General features: G+C 44.1%; 1 long non-coding RNA gene across 2 annotated transcripts in view; it reads left to right on the top strand.

The window, feature by feature from the left end:
* The first annotated feature begins 36 nt into the window (after positions 1 to 36).
* Positions 37 to 20,072, top strand: part of LOC128410154 (uncharacterized) — a 32,516-nt gene continuing 12,480 nt past the window's right edge. Inside the window, exons 1-3 of one of the 2 annotated variants that reach the window (XR_008329402.1) lie at positions 37 to 562; positions 1,217 to 1,276; positions 6,429 to 6,905. This is a non-coding gene — a long non-coding RNA (uncharacterized LOC128410154). Of the gene's footprint in view, positions 563 to 1,216; positions 1,277 to 6,428; positions 6,906 to 20,072 lie in introns of those variants that run through there. The other variant, XR_008329403.1, reaches the window with a different exon arrangement.

Here is a 20,072-nt window from a genome sequence, read left to right as displayed (position 1 = left end):
CGGGAGGGGGAGGGGGAGGAGCCCGCCAGCCTCGGAGTCACGCTCGGGCAGACTCTGGGAGATACCGAGGGCCGGCAGAGGGGGCGCTGCGGAGGCCAAGCTCGCGCCGGCGTTTCCTACGCTCTTTTCTTACCCGCCGCCGGTTACTTCTCGGACTGGTTTTCCCTCAGCTTCCTCGCCCCTGCGTAACGGTGGGGAAGCGTCGGGATGGGTTGAATTGGAAGCAGCAGCAGCAACAGGAAGCGCCCTATCGCGTTCCTCAGGGCGCAATGGCGAACTTTTATTCCCCCCCCCCTCGTTAAAAACGAGGAAGAAGCGACCTCCCCTCATATCATATACTACACATCTCTCTCTCCCCACCCGCCTCGGCCCAGCTTCTCCTGTCCAAATTGGAGCGAACTTGAGTCGCAGCAGCAGGCGAACGAGGGACTGGACGAGAGGAACAGAAATTCTTCTTCACACGAGTCGCCATTACCTTGCGGGATCCGCGGCCCACTGGCTCCTGTGGCTTTAAAGAGAGATGTGAGGGGGCGAGTTTATTCACGACAACCAAGTTTCTTGGGTGAGCGGAGGGTCCTCCGAGCTGTAGCTCGGAGAACGGGGTGGCTCCCCTCAAGCCCAACAAGCCTGGGGAATGGGCAGGGATTATAAGAACTGCAGGTCCACCCACAAGGGCCGGGGAGGGGGCCTTCAGAAGGGAAATGCGGTTGCCTTCATATATTTTTTATTAAAAAAATTAAAAATACTATTATTTATACTCCGTCCATCTGGGGCAGTGAGTGGGCCATTTGGGTCAGCGGGTTGTTCTCGAACTGCATATACTGCACACTGTCTATTTAAAGCACACCGCCCACCACCAAAGACTTGTGGGAACTGTTAAGGGTGCTGGGAATTGTCACTCTAGGAGGGTGAACGACAATCTCCAGGGTTATTTGTAGGAAAAGTGCTTTAAATGTATGTGGGGGGGGGTGTACACAACCTAAGTCAGAGATAAGGTGACCCTCCAGATGCTGTTGGGCTCTTAACTCCTATCAGCCCCATCCAAAGATGCTGGAATATCCCTAGTCAAGATGGTCCTGTAGTGTTTTCTCCACTTGAAGAGTTAATCTATGTGGGCAGCAAAGACATCACATTAGAAGGGCAATATAAGGAGTGCTAAATTTTACCGCCCAACATTTAATAATATTTCCTATATTCCTTCTCCCAATGTGCTCAGGATTCAACTCTCCTCACCACAATCCTACAAAATTTATACCAAGGGACAATGAGCGGCCAAGTGAGTTTAATTAATTTATTTTATGTTATTTAATTTAATTAATGGTTGAGCAGCCATTTGAGTCTATGTGTCTCCAGTCTAAGCCTTATCTGTCTGATGCTACACTGGGGGGTTGAGGTGGGTGACACCTCCAGTGTTTCGGACCACAAATGAAGTATTTCTCAGGGACACCTACATTTCTGAATAGCTCACTGATTCTACATAATATTAAGTAATTGAGTGTAAGTTCAGTTATATACAAAGTATACGTAAATATTAACTAAAAACAAACAAACAAGGACAGGGCTCTTGCACCTTGAATGTAATAGGGAAATTTTAGCAGGTGTAGCTTGTCATGCAATTAGCTCTTCAGTACAACTATTAAAGGTGCAGGAGTCCTGCCTTCTTTGGCATCAGCCCTTCCCAACCAATGTACAGTGGTACCTCAGGTTAAGAACTTAATTCATTCTGGAGGTCCGTTCTTAACCTGAAACTGTTCTTAATCTGAGGTACCACTTTAGCTAATGGGGCCTCCCATTGCTACCGCGCCGCCGTCGTGCAATTTCTGTTCTCATCCTGAAGCAAAGTTCTTAACCCAAGGTACTATTTCTGGCCTGAGGTACCACTGTATACCAAAGGCACAAATTAAAAGGAGGGAGAAGCTGTCCTAATGAGGTATTTTTTTTAAAAAAAGGCCTTTGGAGCTTGCTACATCTCTCCAAAAATGGGAAATGGAAATGGCACTCTTTATGGAGTAATGTAGTAAACATACGGCCAAACCGTTAATTTACAAGGTATGTATATTTCTCAAGCAATTCCAGGGGAGCTCCCAAGCAGTTCAAAAATTTTAGTTAAAATGAACAATTCTCCAGTAAGTACATGTGCTAGTTATGGTCCTTCTCTCTTTAGCATAAAGGTTGATGGAAGCAGAGAATCCATATATGTATGACTGCAGTCAGTGGCAGAGCTTCATGCTCCGGCACTGGGGGGCGAAGAGCAGGCGGGGCGGGGCTGCTGCGCATCATGGGGCGGGGCATTCTGCCTCCAGGGGCGGGGCGCCCTGTGTGGGCAGCCGCGATGGCACCCTACTGGGATTGCGCTGCCAGGGGCGGGGTCCCCCCCCACTCCTCTTCCTCTGCCAGTGACTGCAGTTCAACAGGGCAGGGTTAACTCATTGGTAAGGATTTCAGAGGCTTCCAGTTTGCTCCACAGTTAGGACAGAACCTAACCATTTCAGCCTTGTGGACTCATGGGCAAATTGGAATGTAAATCTGAGCATTAGTCTCTGTCATTTACACACCAGCAGAGCCATGGGGACAATGCAACTACACTATGTAGAAGGCAAAACAAAATAATAATAATCATATATATATATATATATGTAGAAGGCAGTTCTCTGACACCTCATTTCTTTGTATATTATTATTATTATTATTAATTGAATTTATATACCGCCCTACACCCAGAGGTCTCAGGGCGGTTCACAGAAGAAAATCAAAATATAAAACCACAAAATATATAATCAAAATAAAAACAGCAACCCAATAACCCCCCCTGCCAAAATAACCATTACATTTTAAAAGGGGATAGGATGCCAATCAAACAACCAAAGCCTATTTAAAAAGGAATGTTTTTGCAATAATCTAACCTTGAGGTTACCAGAGCACAGACAACAGTAGGCTATCCTTGTCCAGATAGAGGGGTAGCTGGGCCACCAGTCAAAGCTTGATGGAAGGCACTCCCAGCCACAGAGGTCACCTGAGCCTCGAGCAACAGCAGAGGATCCAGAAGTATTCCAAATCTACAAACCTGCTCCTTCAGAGGAAGTGTAACACCATCAAGAGCAGGCAATCTCCCACCTATCTGGTCTAGGGAACCACCCACTAACAGTGCCTCAGTCTTATCTGGATTGAGTTTCAGTTTGTTGGCTCTCCTCCAGTCCATTACCAAGGCAATACACTGGTCCAGCACTTTCACTGCCTCACCTGCAGATGTAAAGGAGAAATAGAGCTGAGGGCCATCAGCATACTGCTGACAACGTACTCCAAACCTCCTAGCAGTTTCATGTAGATGTTAAACAACATGGGGTGTAGGATTGAACCCTGTGGAACCCCACATTGAAGGTTCCACAGGGCTGAAAAGCATTCCCCAAGTAACACCCTCAGGGAACGGCCATCCAAGTAGGACTGGAACCACCGCAAAGCGGTACCACCCACCCATAGTTCGGACAGTTGCTCGAGAAGGATACCATGGTATTGAAAGCCGCTGAGAGGTTGAGAAGAATTAACACATTTCCCTTGTCTCTCTACCGAGGTCGTCATACAGGGTGACCAAAGCAGTTTCTGTGCCAAAACTGGGCCTTAACCCTGATTGAAATGGATCCAGAAAATCAGTTTCTTCCCAAAGCGCCTGGAACTGGTCTGCAACCACTCGCTCCAAAATTTTGCTTAGGAAAGAGAGATTAGCAATTGGCCAGTACTTGGTTAGGTTTTCCGAATCCAGGGAATGTTTATTAAAGAGTGGTTTTACCACTGCCTCCTTCAAACAGGCAGGGACCACCCCCTCTTAAAGAGGCATTGATCACCTCCCTGGCCCAGCCACCTGTTCCCTCCCTGCTGATTTTTATCAGCCAAGAGGGGCAAGGGTCTAGAGTGCAAGTGGTTTCCCTGACTGATCTGAGCACCTTGTCCACATCCTTGAGCCTTACCAACTGAAACTCATCCAACACAACATGACTAGACTCTGCTCTGGACACCCCATGAGATTCATCTGCTATAACAGCAGGTATTGGTAGATGCAGGCGATTTTATCCTCAAAATGCTTTGCAAACAAGTCACAGTGAGGTACCATTGGTTCTATCGCCTCATTTGAGCCAGCCTGCAAAAGGCCTCGTACAACCCAGAAAAGCTCTGCCAGACTACATAATGATGCAATGGAGGCAGTAAAGTAAGCCTTCTTTGCTTCCTTCACTGCCACTAGGTAGGCTCAGGGGTTATCATGTCAATAGCCTGAGCCATTCGGTTGTAAAGACATTACAACTTTGACATTATGACATGCCTATGTGCTTTTTTTCCCCAAAGTATTTTAAGATACTCCCAGGAAGCAACCATATGCCAGAATGTGTAGTCCCTTCCTAGGGTATTGTATGGGGGAAATATGTGCCTCTGGAGAGTACAGTTGCAGTACAGTGCAAAGAAGCCAGTCCAAGGACTACCTCATTAGTACCTGGTTTTTAAATTGTTTTTTTTAGTAGAACTGTTCAGTGTTCACTCTTTTTTTAAAAAGTTTGCACATGAACAGAGTGTCCTGGACTCATTTTTGCATGTAGGAGAAACTGAGACAGGACAGAAATAGGCTGTTTCATTCATTCCTACACATGAGGCAACCACAGCCTTGAGACAAACAGCTTTCTGCAGATAGACCCACCATGTGAGACATATTTTAACAGTGACTATATACATAAATTGTTGTTTTAATTATTGGTGAATGTATAGACACCATCATTTTTAATATGTCACAGAATTTCCCTCAGCATGAAAGAGAATGGGCAAACCTTGTTCATATATGGTTGGGTCCCCTCAACTGGGGTTAATGTGTTTAGGAATGAGGGGTAAACAGGTTGGAGGTTAGTTAACATTCGTAATTGTGTGTGGTTAAATCTGCATAAAATAGAGCACCCTTTAATTTTTTTTCTTGGTGTTTATTGTGAACTGCCTTAGGAAGGCCTTTGATCACGACATGTATTATGAAAAAAACCCTAACTAATCAGTAAACATTGTGTTACGACCTTCAAAGCTCCAGTTCTGAACATACATTATATGAAATATAAAGTAAAGGTAAAGGTACCCCTGCCCGTACGGGCCAGTCTTGCCAGACTCTAGGGTTGTGCGCTCATCTCACTCTATAGGCCAGGAGCCAGCGCTGTCCGCAGACACTTCCGGGTCACATGGCCAGCGTGACAAAGCTGCATCTGGCGAGCCAGCGCAACACACGGAACGCCGTTTACCTTCCCGCTGGTAAGCGGTCCCTATTTATCTACTTGCACCCGAGGGTGCTTTCGAACTGCTAGGTTGGCAGGCGCTGGGACCGAACAATGGGAGCGCACCCCGCCGCAGGGATTCGAACCGCCAACCATGCGATCGGCAAGTCCTAGGCGCTGAGGTTTTACCCACAGTGCCACCCACGTCCATATGAAATATAGTTTCTGTTAAATTAAATCTGCTGATCATGTTAAATTAAATCTGCTGAACATGTTCTAGGATATAAATTGAACTGTCATTCTAGTGTTAGGATTTAGCTCATTAGTTTTAAAACCTGTAATCTGTGGTTCTGAGATCGATCATTAAGTAGGAACCATCTACTCAGAACATTCTGTATATAATTACTCTCTGTGATTTGCTATGAAAAAAGGCCACATTCAGGCACACTGGGTCATCACAGTGGTTCTTTTTGTAGAGTTGCATGACATTTTTAGTGAGGCCATTAGTCACAAAAGAAGTTAATAATATAATTAACATAAGATTATAGTTTATTTAAATAGTGGTGACTATGTGGCAGTTCCTTCCTGTAGTCACCCGGAAAATGGAAGTATGCAGAGAACCTGAAGACAATGGCAGTTCTTCCACCTCACACAGGATCAGGCAGTTACATGTCACTGTCCTAGGCAGACATCATTTAGGAAGTCTTTAGTTACTCTGACTGACATGTGATGTGTCAATATCATTATAAGTGTAAAATAATGCCAATTTTTAACAAGAAGTTATATTTTAAATACCACTGAATGGAAACGGGGAAGATGTGTGGATTGTAAAATATTGTATATGACGTGAAGTATGTCAGAGAAAGCCGAGATTAGGGATGGCAGAGGAAATTAGTTCACTTTGCATTTTATTTTGAACCTACCACATTCATGCTTCCCAAAACAATATGAGAACTGAAACACAGTTCTCAGAAATTTGTACTTCTCCAAATGTTGTGATGCCACATATGCACACAAAAGTGTATATTAGTGAAAATCATGTGCAAAATACACTCCATTAAATGTTTTGCAAAAATCCCACATACAAAAATGTGTATATTAGGAGACATGAAGACAAAGATGCATCTGATTGTTCATGTGGACTTATTCTTTTTAAAAAAAACAATAACACATATGTATCTTTTCCACAAACAGGAGTGCAAACAAGATTGGAACAATTGAAAAGAGAGAGAGACTGAAATTGACATTGCTGTGTGGAGTGTTCTGTTTAGTATTCCAGTCAGTTATGCCATCCTCCAGGATAGTCCATTCCATTCCCACCCAGTTTCCATCACCTGCCCTGCCCACATCATTGGTCAGCATTCCATGGCTACAGAGCACATTCAGTCTCCATTCAGCTATTCTGGGTTTTCTTTAATGATCAGGGCGGGGGAAGCTGATTGTAATGCCATCAGCTCCTGTTTCAGGTTCCAGGACAGAACACCAGTAAATATTAACTTAACTTTAAATACTAAATCTGGTAAGACACAAACCTGCCTACCTAAACCTAGCACAAGGATTGATAGTGTTCCTGTGGATGGAGACTAATTTATGAGCTGGGTGGACTGGTGAAACATGGAGATGGGAGTAGTAAATTGGTGGCTTGAGGGGAATTTGTGAGGGTAAGCCCAATGGAACATTTGTCCTTCTAAACCATTTGGCTTCTAAACCAAAATAAATTTCAGGCAGGAGGTAGTAGGTTACCAGGGCCTATAGAAAGGTGTGAGCCTTGTGGAAAACATTTTGATCCCACTGTTGGGGAGGTTAGCTGTTTTATAGCAAATTCAATCAAGAAGTTTAAGTACCCACTCATTTTTAATTGTTAAATAGGACAGAGCTGGAGATAAGTGATTATCCGAAAAATATTTTAGCTTAAATCTTATTTATTGATGCATAATTAAAATGGGGCAAAACCTACCTGAGATAGAAAACATCAGCATTTATTCCAAATAGTCTGCAGTGAAGCAATTAAAAGGCGCTGTGGAGTTGATGCTTTTTAACATGTCACTTTTGACTGTCAATCTGCCATTATTCAAAAGATATACAGTTGTTTTAATAAGTAAAACAAATTGGGATAAATTATTAAAATGGCATTAACAATACAAAATATTTTTATTTTAATCCTTTGGATTTTAGTTTTATTTATGTGCCCCCAAATATCACAAAAACAGTTCCTGCCTCACACACTTTCCCAATTAAATTTGTGCCATTTTTAAATTTTAACATAAACATTTTCATTAGTCATATTTCAAAACACTGCATGACTGATGCTTCTGTGTATCAAACCATTCCAAGATTCAGAAATCTGAGCATGGTAGAGGTACCCTAAATGACCCCATAGATCTTAGCAACATGGCTTGGAATGACACAGTTTTCCAAGTGCAAGAAGAACAAAACACATTTATTATACTTGTGATCAAATGCTTAGAATTGTTGTTTTTCTGTACTTCTGCTTTATTCCTACCTAGCACAGAATGCAGAACATTCACCTTTTCCATCTTATCCTTAAATTAAGCACCATATAATTCATTTTCTTAAAGAAACAAATGTTTCAATCTGTTGTGCTTTTTCACAGAAAAAAATCATTTCCTGTTTCAGATTATTCTTGTTACAGGCAAAAGGATTAGCTACTTACTTGATACGTCCACTGAAAGGGTTACACAGTATACCGGTAATGTCTTATTCAGTCCAGATGGCTTTTCAGACATCTTCTTGAAAAGGACTTTTATCCAGAAAAGCAAATCCTGCTTTAAATCTTTTTCATTTAAAAAAGGGGGTTGGGTGAAACTTCATATTAAGATCCCAGCAGTTCTCTTTCAGATTGGCTCTCGTAAAATCCTAGAACATGTCTGAACATAGGGTCAACTTTGTGGCTTTTCCATCGTGTCACTGTCTGTAATCTTGGATCCCGGTAATCACAAGTGCAGCTACGTCAGCTGTAAAGCACACTGTTTACCATTCACCAGCTTGTGCAATGTGCTGCAATGAGAAGTGTGTTAAAGGTTGACTATTACATTCTTCAAATGTTTTGATTAGTCATGTTGCTGTGGTTTCTGCCTGAGGACTGTATGCAATGTAAGTTTTGATCGTGCACTGTATTTGAAAACATCAGTCTAGTCTTTATATAGCCATGTCTGCTCAACTTCCACTTTCAGACATAACAGCATCTTTCAGACAGGATCTTTTTCTGCTTAAAAAATAATTTATAATTAAGGAAACGTTCTATAGATGTAGCCTCCTCAAGCTTGTGAGTCCAGCAGACAGGAAGTGAACTCCCTGCTTAAACTTCCTGCTTTTGCCGGGCTAAGAGCTGAAGTGATGAGGAAGGTGTCAACTTTGATTCAAGCCAATCAGGAATTGCAAGAGGATGACATGCAATCATTCTGTGAATGCAGAACCACACTTATTCTAGGATGACTAACACTTTTTCTGTAGTACAGCTTGGCTTGCCTAACCACAATAGCTGTCCATGCCCTGTGGAACTTTTGACTTAGGGTTTTTGACAATTTCAAAAACAGTTTGCAAAGTGGTATTTAGCTGTAGTTCAGTGAAGGGGGGGTGAGTCAGTCCCTGTACTTGGGAACAGAGAGCTGGTCAAAGGGAGAACAGAAACTCTTTGTTAGAACAACACCACTTTCTACCAGTCGATGTTTCCAAGCATGATTCAAAGCACTGGTTATCATGCCCTACAAAGCCTTATATGACTTCGTTTCAGTTTGTGGGACATTAGCAGCCAAACCTAACAAATGCATATTATTGCTAGTTAACATGAGAAGGGGCCTAGTCCACAGAGCTATATTGCTAATAGGCAGATACTCAGACCATTGAAGTACAATTGGTAGGGAGGGCTCTATATGATGTCATTTCCCCTCCTCTCCTAGAGAGGATGAAGCATTTAGAATTCTTATTTCTCTCTCTCTTTCTTTGACTGGCATTGGTACACACATGCTTCCGCTCGCTCCAGCTTTAGGCACTCTCACTCTTGCTCTTGCTCTTTGTGTGTGTCTGTATTTGCTGCTGCCTTTGTTGTAAGCCAATGCATGATTATCATCCCAGCAAATGTCCGTTCATTTATTTAAGGAATTGCTTCTTATAAGAGCAATTATGTGTGACTGGCATTTACTCTGGCCTTAAGTCTTTTATGACAATCTGACATATATATGTGGTATTTATCAAAAGCACAATTTGATGAACATTGTGTTCTCATTATATTGAGGACACTGATAAAGTATGTTGAAATTCATTGCCAACCAGGCTGTGTAGGATCACAACACTGAAGGCTTTCTGAAAATATCTGGAGACTTCTGTTTCTTTGCAGGCTGTTTGCGTGGCGAGTTCCCGCCCCCCACCAGGATAAATAAAGACACGAGACACCATAGTTTAAGGTTAAATGGGCAAATTAGGCCACAACTTTATTGAATTCAGGAATGAGAGGCATTGGCTTAGGCATTGGTCCTAGCGACTATCCGGCTCCAGCCCATTTGCTGGAGACACGGGGAAGGGTTAACATTATATCGGGGGAGTCTCCTGCCGAGGCACGTCGACTAGGAGCTCCCCCGGGTCACCGCTCTGGGGCGTGCCTTTGGCCCACACCTCCATAGGCTTCGGACAGGGCCACGCCCCCCGGAGTCCTTTAACGGACCACCCTTCGCTCACTGGGGGGAGGTGATGGCGTTCCTCCCCCCCACATCCTCTTAACCCCTTCTTACCAATGCCTACCGCCACACGAGCAATCTCTCACCGCCAATACTCTCATGCCTGAAACCAATCCCTTACCCCCTTTGCTATATCAGTAAGCCACATGTCATTTCCCGCATCTGAAAGATGCACGCCATCAAGCCAAATATCATTTCCCGCATCCAAAAGATGCACGCCATCAAGCCGGTAGAGGGCCTCGCAGTTGCCCGGGTGGTCAATGACCCACCCACCCAGGGCTGCCACTCTACACACCACCACCTGATCCAAGGCTTTCCTAGCCCTATTTGTGGCTATCGGGCACCTGCTCTCTCTCCAATCCCGGCTTTCCATAAACAAGGCCCCAAGAATGGTGATGTTTGGATAAGAGGCCTTAAGTTCCTCAAAGTCACTAAAGATATGCCACATCAAGTCGACTGCCTTTCTGTAAGCTAAATCCTTTTCGCCTAATTGGGTAAACTAAAGCATCTGGGGGCCCTCCGCTGCCGCTCTGGCCCTAATTGCGGGCAACATTCCGGCCCAGCGCATTCCCCTCCGAGAGATCCAAGATATATTGATGTAGTTAAGGTGCGGCCCGAGACCGGAATTGATGGCGCGGACCCTGGCCCAATGCTGTGTCCGATTATCCAGATGCGCGCCCTCATAGCTCCTGCACCCTAGGGTCCCCGTTAACAGCATGGTTTCTATCCCAGTGGACAGTGCAGGGCCTATAATCCAAACGGGCACCACAACGTCACCTGAAAGCAAAAGAAGGTAACGAAGCCAGGTCAAGTATACTGTGAACAATCACAAGGTCTTACGAATATATCCCTTAAATGCATCAGACTTCCACTGCCCCCAAGTCCTTCATCCTTTCAGCTGAGAGTCCCAAATGCAGTGCTGCGGTGGCGGCCCCAATCCTAAAGGAGTTAGCCGCGAATTCAGCTGAGGATAAACTGCAGGCAGCAATCTCTCTTTGCATAATGCGCGTGGACTGATGCCGTGCAAGGCGGGAGCCATCCAAATGTATAAGGAATGGACCTGAGACGGTTGGTCTCACGTACATGAAATGTTTAGTGTCATTTACCGCTGATCGGTTTTGGAACATTGGACATGCAAGACTAAATTGGATCTGAACAAGGTCAGGTCTCTCAAACTAACCCCGGACAGCGGATTCTGGTTGGCCCTTACAAACCACTTCGCCAATGCGCATAGCGCCAAAGGCAATGGAGTATGCAGCTGAAAATAACCGGGCCTTGTCCTCGGACCAACAGATACTTCTTATTTTATTTTTATTATTTTTATTATATTTAATTATTTTGGAATTGGCATAGAATGTCATAAGGGCCTTCTACCATCACTTTTAGGAGGCTGCAGCCTGCACCAGCCCTACAACAACAACAATAATAATAGTAATAATAATAATAATTTATTATTTGTACCCCGCCACCTGGCTGTGTTTCCCCAACCACTCTGGGCGGCTTCCAAGAAATCAAACATACACTAAAATATCACACATTAAAAAACTTCCCTGAACAGCAGCCCTACAGTGCCCTTCACACTAAGAAGTCCACGCCAGGGTCTATGGATTAAACAACCTTACAGAACAAGGGAGATTGCCGCCTACTGGATGTTTAAGAGTCTTTGCTGCACGACCCAGCACCCTCCAATGTACCAAGTATTGCAAAGCTTCAGCCTTGGTAGGAGGTGTGTCAAGCCTAGGATTTTCTAATTTGCCTTGAGGTGTGTCAAGCCTAGCATTCATTCATTCATTTATTTATTTATTATTCATATTTATTTATTTATTTATTTATTTGCTTGCTTGCTTGCTTGCTTGCTTGCCTTGGAACTCCATAAAGTCCAACCAAGCCTTTTTATAGGATCTAAGCATGGACGGGGCTCCTGAAGCTAATACTCCCTTCAGGACATCACGTTCCCACAGCTCCAAAGGTGCTCCCGGAATGGCTGTGGCAATTTGCTGCGCCTGAGCATCCGTGATGTCATTGTTAACCCTAGGGGTAAATTTGGTAGAGAAATAGATGTTTAATTCTAAGCACAAAAGGACAAAGGTCCGGGGCAGATCTGCCACTCTAGGAGAGTGCGATAATTGCTTTGAGAGGACACTGACAACCGTTTGATTGTCGGTCCAGAAGCATACCTGGTGATTCCTGAACTCGTCAGCACGCAAATGCCATTGTACTTTTCCAGGAACTTCAACCCAACCTTCAGGTCTGACTTGACCACTTTAGAGAGGCGCACTCAGTGTTGCGGAGCACGCAGTCCCGCTGACAGCTTAGCCAATCGCCCACAAAAGGGGCGGCCAGGGAACACTACCCAGCATGCAAAGTTGAGGTGACCGAAGCGTGAATTGACTCTGGCCAAGGGTGATCTTCTTGAGGGGAAGTTGCAGAATTAATGCTAGCCTCTCCCTTGGTAGGCAGGATGTCTGTGCAATTGTGTCCAATTCAATACCCAAAATAAGTTATGGTCAAAACTGGACCCTCTGTTTTGTCCGCCACCAAAGGTACCCCAAGCTCCTCAGCCAGGGAGGTGAAAGCCTCTAGAGAAGCGCACTCAGGGCTATTACTAATGATGGGGGGGGAGAGTTATTGAGGTAATGGGTCACCCCTTCAGAACCAGTTCTAAAGCGAAGCCCAGTCCAAAATTGCACTAAATGACTCAAAGGCTGCACAAGCTACTGAGCACCCTATTGGCATAGATTTGTCTATGGAATAAGCCCCCTCAAATCTAAAACCTAGCCATAGAAATTCCTCCGGGTGAATTGGCAGGAGACGGAAAGTCGACTCAATGGCGCACTTAGCCAAGAGCGCGCCCCTGCTGAACCTGCGCATACGCTTTATAGCCTGATCAAAGGAGGCATACTTCACAGAACAAGGCTTCTGTGCTATTGCATCATTGACTGAGCCACCTCTAGGGTAGGGTAGGTTGTGGATCATAGGATACTCTCCTGGAGTCTATGGGGGGACAATGCCTAAAGGTGAAATGAGTCAACCCGCTATAGGTGGCTCCCTGAAGGGGCCGCCACCCTCCCGACCAGAAATTTCTTTAATTTCTTTTTGCAATAGCTGGCATTTCCCAAACTGATTCTTTGGTTTGGGGGGGGGGTCCCTGAGTTAGGGGGTAATGAACCGAGGATCTTGAAGCCATAAGAGAAACTCTTTCCCAGGGTACTTTGCTGCCTCTATTTTAGGGTATTTATCAAGAAGGGTTCTAAGAGGTGAGAGCTTAACAGAAGAGAACACCACAGTCAAGGGCCAAATTCATACCAGTTTGTGGCTGTTCTTTTTGGTGGGTTTGTGAGCTTTTCAAGACCGCTGGTGGAAATGCCCCCTGCTGCCCGGAAAGGCTGTTTACCTTTAAAACATGAAGATGCTGGGTGGTTACCTAGGCACTTCTCACCTTCATGCGCATACTTACAATTTGGCCCCTGGCACACACCCATGTTGTACTCCCAGCAAACCTCATGGTGAGGGACTCGCTTAGCTTCAAATTTTCCAACTTAGAGGGATCTGGTTGCTTCTTTTCCACATAGGGACCCATATGCTCCATCCAGTCATTCTGGTCGCTTGGAACCCAGCAGGTGGTGGGCAGCAGGAAGCTTTTCTGAATCGTCCTCGGCATCAGAAGGCTTACTTCTTTTGCTCTTCTTGGCCGAATGCTTCTTCTTACTTAGACTTCTTTCTCCCTTGCCCATCATTGGAGACTGGTGCTGTTCTGCAGCCGCTGCCACTTCCTGTTGCCCCTGCGTCTCTTCGTCCGATGATGTTTCGGAGCCCCCTTCCGCGGTAAAGACTGAGGTTGTGAATGCTGTAGAATACTGGGAAAGTCTGGGGTATACTGAGAGGCAGAAAGGTTATAATTGTGAGCATGAGCCCTACCTCCCGAGGATCTGTCATTGGAAACCCAGGGACACGCAGACTGTAATTATGTGTGAGGATGCATAAATGGATTGCTACCCGAATGTGGAACCCTAAATAAGGAGGCCAAAGTGCAAGGGAGCTCTTCATTACTGGACGGAAGAACTCACTATTTGGGGAGAGGCCGCAGTGACCATGGGCCTGAATTGCTGGTAAAAGGTTTCAAAAGCAGAGGAAACACTGACTAGGCCTGTGGGTTGCAGGGCACAGGAGGCTACCCTGACCCATCTTGGACATGGACCCACTGTTGAATCATTGGCTGCTCTCAGCACTGCTGCGGTGGCCGCGGAGGTGCCAGGGCGGTCCACAACGTTAAGTGGCGTATCCGGGATGCATTCTTGGGTGAGCGCCAGAGGTGCCGCTGCCACCTAGTCTGCGGGCCTATATTGCCTATAAAATGTCTAAAAAGCATTGAAAAACTGTACCAAAGCCTGTGGGTTACTAGGCACTAGGTTCCCTTGTGCCACCCCAGATATAGCGGCATTTTGCTGGTTCTCTTGAGCAGACATAGTTTGATACCCTTAATTAGCCTGGTTCTGTAAAATCAACGCCAACTAGCTTGGATTATATGCGTGAGCTGCGAGCAATATCACGGTAGTTCAGTATTGTCTGCACTGGTAAATTTAAAGGACCCAAAGATGCCTAACTAATCTCCGACAAATTGTATTTAGCTGCAAACAATATCACCGTAGCTCTGTATTATCTGCTAGAAGAGGCATGAGCTATTTACTTTAGATTCCCTATAAACCTGTATGCAAGGATTATTTTGCAGGCGAAGAAGCCCTTTAATAAATCAAATGATATAAAACCCGGATCTCTTTTTCCTTATAACTTTGAATTGACTATTCCAAATTATAAAACTTAATGCATAGGCAGAGAGTAAATGACACAGCTCCTCAGAGCACAGCAAGCTGAATGAAATAATTTGAATTCCAATATACTGTGCACTAATGCTTCAATTTAATTTAAATGCATTTCGTATATTCCCAGAATGAAATTCTCAAGAGTGTAAGTAGTCAAATTAATTTGAGGATATCAGTTCTAAGATCAGCCTAGCCAGAGACGCTGTAGCCAGCTCTATACAAGCTTATGCACCAAGAGAAGGGGCTCCCTGCAGCCCCTTGTGCACTCTTATTTAAGCTAGGCTCTTTTAATAATTGCGCTATCATCCTTTGTTTATATTGCTTATGTTTATTTCCTTTGTTTATATTGCTTATGTTTATTTCCTTTGTTTATATTGCTTTTGAATTTAAAACCAACGAGAAAGTGAGGGGCACTCGAAAAGGAGATAGCTCCCACGTGGTTTTGCCTCTCCTAAAATGGCTGCTGCCATAAGGCCATGTGGGCAATCAAAATGGCGGCCGTGATGCGTTCCCGTTGCCTAGCGACAATGAACACGTGCAAAAACACTTAACGCTAGCCCTTTAACACTGAAAAATTCCGCAGCCTCAAGAGCAAAACCTGCAGGCATTCCCCACGTACCCCTTATGAACGTTAATTATTCCCCTGGTTTTCTCGCCGGTTAAGCTTAAAAGGGAGGGTTTGTAAAATTACTTCCCACGTGGAATGCCTATAGTAAAATGGCGGCCGCCCGGAAGGGCACGTGGGCGGATGAAATGGCGGCCGGGGCGCGCTGGTTGCCCGGCAACGGCGCAGCTGCTTCCGAGGCTTTCCAAGTCTAAACTTTCGCGTGAAATTAAAACAGCCTGTAGAGGAAGCGATGCTCTGCGGAAGCCACTCACCCCCTCAAGAATGCTGCTGAAATGATTATTTAACAAGAAATTCTGCCCCTCACCCCAGCAAGAAAATGAAACACAACCGGCACAAAATGCAGCCCGCTCTCCTCCCGCAGCTGCCGTTCCGCCTAATTGCACCACTCTCCCCTGCACAAACCCCTAGCTAAAACCTGAAGCCCCAACAGCAAAACCTGATTGGATGGGTGCGCTGCGTCCTCTGAACGGCTGTGGAAATAACGAAGAGGAGCCAAACGTTCTTCCTTGAGCTCCTTGCAGAACAGGCAGTCAGCAGCTGAGGGCAAGCAACGGATCACCAGAAAAAGCTCCACAAAGCTGAATAAATTCCTCTGAATAAATTCCTCCTGAGGGCAGGGAACGTGCACCGAAACACACAGAGCTCCCTGTAAAACTGTAGACGTGAAAGAGATGCTGGAAGGGAAGCACACAAACACACACACAGTGATTTTAGCTCAATTACAGCTCCGGTGTTAAACTGCAGCAGCTGGAATGGAGCGCAAAGGGGGAAACCCCCAGAAGGAGAAAAGCCCCAAATTGGTTTCAGCTCCAAAACTAGAGATAACAACTCCTGAACATCAAGCAGTTTAGAAATGAAGCAACACCAGCAGCGAATGCTGGAAATTCTCTGTAAAAGAAAGGGAGCTTTTTCTGTGAAGCTATAGCATATTCCACGAGGTGCCCTGCAGCTCAAGAACAAAGGCAACAAAGAAGCAAGGCAGGAAAGCTCCAGGAACGCAGATAAGATCTCGACAAACAGAAACAGCTGATATGCTGGGGAAAACGTGGGGGCGAGCCCCCTCTGAGTCGGCCCTAAATAGGGCAGGTCACGTACCCCCCCCCCAGCCAGCCGATTGGCTGGCTGGGGGGGCAGACACGGCCGGGATTCCCCTGCTCTTGCGGGGGCTGAAACCAGCCCCCGCTCACGTGGGGGGTGGGCGTGAAGCCCGCAACCCCACCTCCTGGGCAGGCCGGAAGTGGCTATCTCAAAGGAAGACTTAGTTTGCATGTCTGTTTTATTTTGTTGGTGTTGGTTATTGTAATCTGAGTGTCTACTTGTTTTATTATTTGTTGGTTTCTAGCATTTCACTTATCAGTATTTTCTTTTGTTTTTTCTTTGTTTTATTGGAAAGTTTTGTATGTTATGTGCTTATTTTTAACTTAAATGTTCACTAACTTAGGGAAAACATTCTGAAAATCAGGATGCACATTTATTAATAAAAATTTATTAAGGTTTCAAACAGCATTTCAATAAATGCTAAAAACAAGATTTTGGGATACAAAGCCTTTTCCGGTCTCTTATCATTCTTGTATCACCAATCTGTTGATTTCTGGGAAGTCTGCACTGTGAACATTGTGAGATGATATGCATGAGAACATACTGTACATATGTTAATCTGGTCCTGCTCTTTCTTCTGTCACTGAATTAAGGCCCTTCACATGGTCACTGTTTTCAAAGCTGCTCTCTGTAAGGGTCAACCTAGACTGAATTGCATGGATGCACTTAACATGCAAGGTTTTTGTTGCTGTAGTATAAATAGCAACCTCTTGAGTGCAGGGTTGGGCAAGTGAAGTTTATTCCTGCCTCTTTATTTGTGCCACAGCCTGATCAAAGCCGCCTCTCTGCACCTGCTGTTTGCTATTCCCTTCTGCAGTACTGTGCAAGAATCATTATGTAGCACATTGAACAAACAAAAGTAGTGAATATCAGAAAGAAAGCTCCCACCACAAATAGCAACAAGAAAGGAAATTCCGAATAAACATCAGGAATAACTTTTTGAGAGTAAGAGCTGTTTGACAGTGGAACAGTCTCATTCGGGAGGTTGTGGACTCTCCTCCTTTGGTGGTTTTTAAGCAGAGGTTGGATGGCCATCTGTCTTGGATAGCTGAGGTTCCTACATTGCAGGGGGTTGAACTAGATGACCCTTGGGGTCCCTTCCAACTCTACAATGCTATGCTTCTATGATCCTACTATGATTTCACAGTTCTTTAAACAATTGAAAAATTAATGCAGCAAGGAAAGCAATTCAACATTCATAAATCTGATTATAATCAAATATAGTTATTGAACATAGAACATTGTAAAGTTTAAAAAACATAAATTCATAATTTGTACTTGTTGTTAATATACAGTGGTACCTCGGGTTAAGTACTTAATTCGTTTCGGAGGTCCGTACTTAACCTGAAACTGTTCTTAACCTGAAGCACCACTTTAGCTAATGAGGCCTCCTGCTGCCGCCGTGCTGCTGGAGCACGATTTCTGTTCTCATCCTGAAGCAAAGTTCTTAACCTGAAGCACTATTTCTGGGTTAGCGGAGTCTGTAACCTGAAGCGTATGCAACCTGAAGCGTATGTAACCCGAGGTACCACTGTATTAATATTATATTTCACTATATTAAATATATTTCTGTTTACAAAACTGTCTTGACATTGTTTCCCTTCTCAAAACCTAAGGAGTTCAACAAAATTTAAGGCTTAATTATTCAACTTCTGGCACTTTTGGGATCTGGAAAGTTAAATCAAATACTTCCCTTTAAAATAAATTAAGGAATTATCTCCTTATCTCTGTTGCCTCCCTGTGGACCAGCTATATCACTACAAGAAGAAAACAAAGTGGAAAATGTAGTGCAGGAATATCCCATAAGGTAGTCAGTGTGACAAACCTACTTTGTCAACTGATTGAAGCAATGGCCTGCCTTTGAAGTTCATGGGTTCAGACTAAATTGGGTACATGGTGAAAGACTCATGTGATGTTTTTACCACATGTCTCACTTCCAGTGCAATGACATTTTGCCATACCACTGCCCGCCCACTTAATCATGTGGAACCTGACACATAACCTTCCACTTAGGCTCAGCTCAGGCTGGGCTCATTCAAATCTACATAATCCCCACACTGAATGCTGAAATTTTTTCATGGGGAGTTTTTTAAAAAGTTCACAAATTATTCAAAAAATGTGAAGAACTGGATTTAAGATTTTAGAAATGAGGAAGACAATCCCTAGCCATAGGCCTATGCCCTGAGTTCTGACAAGAAGTACATTGACAGTTCTACAAACCACTGTTTATTACAATACTTTATGTCTTCCCAGAAAGTCATACGTATTACTGTGATGCCTGGGCACTTCCTTATTCTTTATAATCAACTTATATCTGGCCTATTTCATTCATCTTAAAATCAGTTGTTTTCATGTCTCTATATCAAAGAAGGCATTAGATTATAGCAGAGGCAGGCAAGATTGAGGCTTGTTGGATCTAGTTTGTTTTTGTTTTGTTCTTTTACTCGAAGTCCAATATCCTCAGTCTCTAGTTACAAAATCCAGTACACAGCCATGTTCAGTTCTCGTGGGTACCATTTCCAAATATAAAAGCTTTCTGTAGTCATCATCCTCACTACTAGCAAAGCAGAGCAGAAAATTAATATTCTGCATTTTGCTGTTTCAATAAGCCTGAATCACAGATGGAGATTTTAGAAAAATGAAGAGATTTGTGTCAAGTGGATTACTACCAGCATGGGTTATTACGTCAACTAGTAAAGAAAGTAACTGATTTTGCTGGGGGGGAAATGACAATTATGAATGCATAAAAACAAAGAAAGCACAGTATTTGAAAGACATTATTCATTCCTGGACTTTTAGAATGGGTGTGGTGCTCAAGCTTGGTTCTTCCATAAAGTTCTAATCATGAACACCAAATGTAATTTATCACACTATTCAAGATAATATACACAATTTTTGTTCCCTCTTTTTTAAGTAGGGGCAGAGGTCAAGTAGGCATTTGGAGAATTATGTTGCAAACATATGTTCCATGTGAAGTCTCAAGTTCAGAGTTAGATATCAACCTCATGTCCTAACATGTTTATAGGTGTGAAAAGCTATGGAAGGATTGGGTGAGATTTTGAACCTGAAATGTCAGCCTTGGTTCACATTTGCAGATATCTTTGTAACACAGATTAAAACACATAAAACATGTTCATGACCAGCCTGGCATTTACCAGCACCACTGCTGGAAGAGAGGGACAACTGACATTATCACCCCAGTTCTGCACATAGCTGTCAACTTTTCCCTTTTCTTGCAAGGAATCCTATTTGGAATAAGGGGATTTCCCTTTAAAAAAGGGAAACGTTGATACCTATGGTTCTGCATTCTGGGGAGCAGCTAAGAAGTGTTAATGATTTTATGATGGTAATGCCCCTTCTTCTGAATATTCGCACTTGCCTTCCAATGCCATAGCTCCCCTGCCCATCACCACTGAGATCCCACCCCCACCCATAGCACTTCCCTTCCTCCGAGGCACATAACTCCAAGGGTCTCAAGGGCCAGGTCATAATGGTTTTGATGATATTCCACAGTTACAACCAGATGTTATTTCACTTCAGTAGTGAGATTCACCCTATTAAGTACCTCAGCTACCTTACCTTCTAATAAGGTACAGAT

This window comes from Podarcis raffonei, chromosome 1, assembly GCF_027172205.1.
Source record: "Podarcis raffonei isolate rPodRaf1 chromosome 1, rPodRaf1.pri, whole genome shotgun sequence".
Classification (NCBI taxonomy): domain Eukaryota; kingdom Metazoa; phylum Chordata; class Lepidosauria; order Squamata; family Lacertidae; genus Podarcis; species Podarcis raffonei.
The sequence above is the reverse complement of the archived record's forward strand: the minus strand, read 5'-3'. Positions and strand labels throughout refer to the sequence as shown.